Source organism: Elaeis guineensis, unplaced genomic scaffold, assembly GCF_000442705.2.
Source record: "Elaeis guineensis isolate ETL-2024a unplaced genomic scaffold, EG11 Super_Scaffold_1000033, whole genome shotgun sequence".
NCBI classification, from domain to species: domain Eukaryota; kingdom Viridiplantae; phylum Streptophyta; class Magnoliopsida; order Arecales; family Arecaceae; genus Elaeis; species Elaeis guineensis.
In genome coordinates, this window is record NW_027332424.1 from 12,222,254 (window position 1) to 12,225,364 (window position 3,111).

The following is a 3,111-nucleotide window of genomic DNA, read 5'->3' on the forward strand; positions in this document are numbered from 1 at the left end:
CAACCAAGTATTGTAATTGATTTGTTAATAAATAAAATATATTTGGTATTTTCATCATAAGCTTTCATCTTCTAATGAACTCCGTTGTTATGATGAAGTCCTTAGGACTATTTAAGTTCGATAAAGAGAGGATTTATCGATTAGTCCTTAAAACTGTTCACGACCAAATGATAGGCTGTTAATAAGGACGACAGCTTCTATCGAGCATAGGTCGCTGTAGGCCATATGGGTTGGTTGTCCTCTTAACCAAGGAGTGTGGAGACACTGGTATGGCATACAGGTGAGATGTAAGGGTACATCATCATGGAACGTGACCAACTCCAGAGTATTCTACTGTCGAGAATATCTCTGATGGGATATAGGTATAAGTGTCCCTTAGACTTGAGATCACCTCAGTGACTTGCAAGCAACTCACTGTGCTTTGGTACTGGACTAACTGAATTTCTAATTCAGGGACGGAAGGCTTCTGGGCATAGTCAAGTACTTGCGAAGTCAGAGTGTGATCGAGATGGGATTGACCACTCCAAGAGTTGGAGAAGAATGAGTCGCTGTATTTCAATTTAGCAAAACCTTGGCCAGGGTAATCCATTAGATGGATTTGATATTTTGAAATACAATGTGGACAACCTGATCAGAGTTGACAGTTGAACTCTGGGATGTCCTATGATCATTTTGGTCAAGGGGATGAATTATATGAAAACTATATCCACATGGGTTCTAAGGATGTTGTTCTACACATTCGACCTATCCGGTCGTCGGGTACCATTGCTAGATGGTCACTTCGATTGGTATAGAAATTTGTTCCTATGCTACTAGCTTAGGTTCGGACCTATGAGGTCACACACATTAGAGTTCATGATCCGATCGGATGGTTGATCAACGATTAAGAATCGTTCTAGGGTTAAATGATCAATACGATTGACATTTAACCCAGTGCAAGTGTTGTAGGAGGATCGATTAGTAATTCGATTGCTAATTGGCTTAATTTGATTAAGCCAATGGGCTGAGATTAAGTCTAATTAAATATGATTTAATTAGATTTAGTTTGGGCTTGATTGGATCAAGTCCAATTGGTTTATTGGATAAGCCAAGTGCAAGGAAAAACTAGTCCTAGTTCAACTAGGACTTGGGTCAATCTAATTTCTAATTTGATTAGAAAATTAAATCAGATTTAAATATAATTTAATCTGATTAAATTAGGTTCTTAATTGGGTTAAGACCTATTTTAATTGGTTGATCTAATTTTGATTTGATTTGGTTTGGGAAACCAAATTAAAACAAGTTATGAGACAGAATCCTAGTAGGACTAGGATTCCACCTTGCGCCACATAAGCCTTCTCCACGCCCTCTCTCTTATTCAACGCCAATCTCCACTTATTTTGTGTGACAAAAGCCCTCTCCCAGATCTCTCCCACGTTCACAAAAGGTCTCCTCTCTTCTTTCTTACATGGAAGGTGATTTGGATCAAATCTAAAAGGAATAAGTTTGGATTTCGAATTCTATGAGATAGAGTTTTAGAAATCCAAAACTCTTTCAATTTTGCACCGAATTTATCCAAATTTTTTTTGGAATTTTCGTAGCTTTTAGGGTTTATATTGTACACCCTTTTCTGGTGATCCATGCACGAAAATATGGAGGAGGTGCTCAAGAGTTTGGCGTCCCTTTACTTGCCATGTTTGGATAAGCCTTGACTAGGTGTTTGACCTAGACAAGGACTCTATCATATCTCTCTATATAAGATGAGTTTATTCGTGAATTTTAAGGGGAGATAGATATTTGAGAGGCCTTTCTTCCATCCAAAAATCAGAGAGAAATACCTTTGGGTCGTGGAGATATAAAAGACGCAAGTTTGGGTGTCTAGAGAGAAAAACGTGAAGAAGAAGAGGGTCTTCTTCTAGGGTTTTTATTTTCATATCTTTCCTCCTTCCATCTTGAGTTTCCTGAGAGCGTCTCAGATCTGAAACTCCTCCTTCTACTTTCCATCTTTGGAAGAGTCCAAATCAAGAAGAAGGAGGCACCTGATCAACCATCAAAGAAGGATCAGCGCAGTACTAGCATACTGTGCTGATTTCCTGAAGCAGAACTTCTGATCGAGATTCGTGGGCTCGTGTGGACGACTCCTAGAGGCCGGACGCGTGTGCGGCTTGCAACATCATCTTTAAGCCCGGATCAGCGAGGTTAGAGCGTCTAACTTGCAAGGTAATAGATCTGATCTATTATTTAATACATACATTAGATGTAGCTAGTATAGAAACATGTTGATATGATCAACATGTAATTCATACTATATTTATATATATTTTAATTTTTGATTTAATGCTATGTAATAATCATGTAATAGGATCTTAGATCTAGGGATTTTCTGATCTTAGAAAATAAATTTTGATTTATTTTAGTCTTCCGCTGTATGATCTTGAAAAAGTTTCAAGATCTAACCCTGAAACCCTAGATCTGGTTCCTACACATGAATCAAGTCCTTTTAATGGGTTAGACTTAGGGTTAGGAATACATATGGACCAAGTAGGAAAATTAATTAAATCTAATCAAGTGTTAAATTAGATTAGGTCAGTATTTCTTTAAATCAATCTCAATAGTTGAAGTTTGATCAAGTCCATGTGTTTGACCCTAATAAATGGACCATGATCATGGCTCCGTGGTTGAACCTGAATCTTCTGGTATGCCAAATTAAAACTAATTAACCAGTTGGTGTCTAAGATAAGTTTGGCAGATTTGATCAAGTGATTTTTAATTGGGAGCTATTCACCTAGATGCGCCTACGGTGAGTTAAGGGCAGATCTCTCTCGCTGATCCCACATACCTGACCAATATGATAGATTATGTTTTGATTAGATCACTAGTCGATTGGTGCAGACCCATGCCATTAAGGTGAATCAGTGTGACTGATTTAGGTATCTTTAGACCAGCTTGTGTTTAATCCTTTATATGACTTGGTGAAGTTAGTGGAAGAATTTGCAGCTTACAGGTCGACTTCTTCTCTTATTCTCAAGTCAATGAAATCAAATCTTCTAAATTATTAGATCCATAAAGTGATAAAGTTATGAGATAACTTGGTCATTGCCTCCCATTAAGGTGTGTGATAATGAGTCCAAT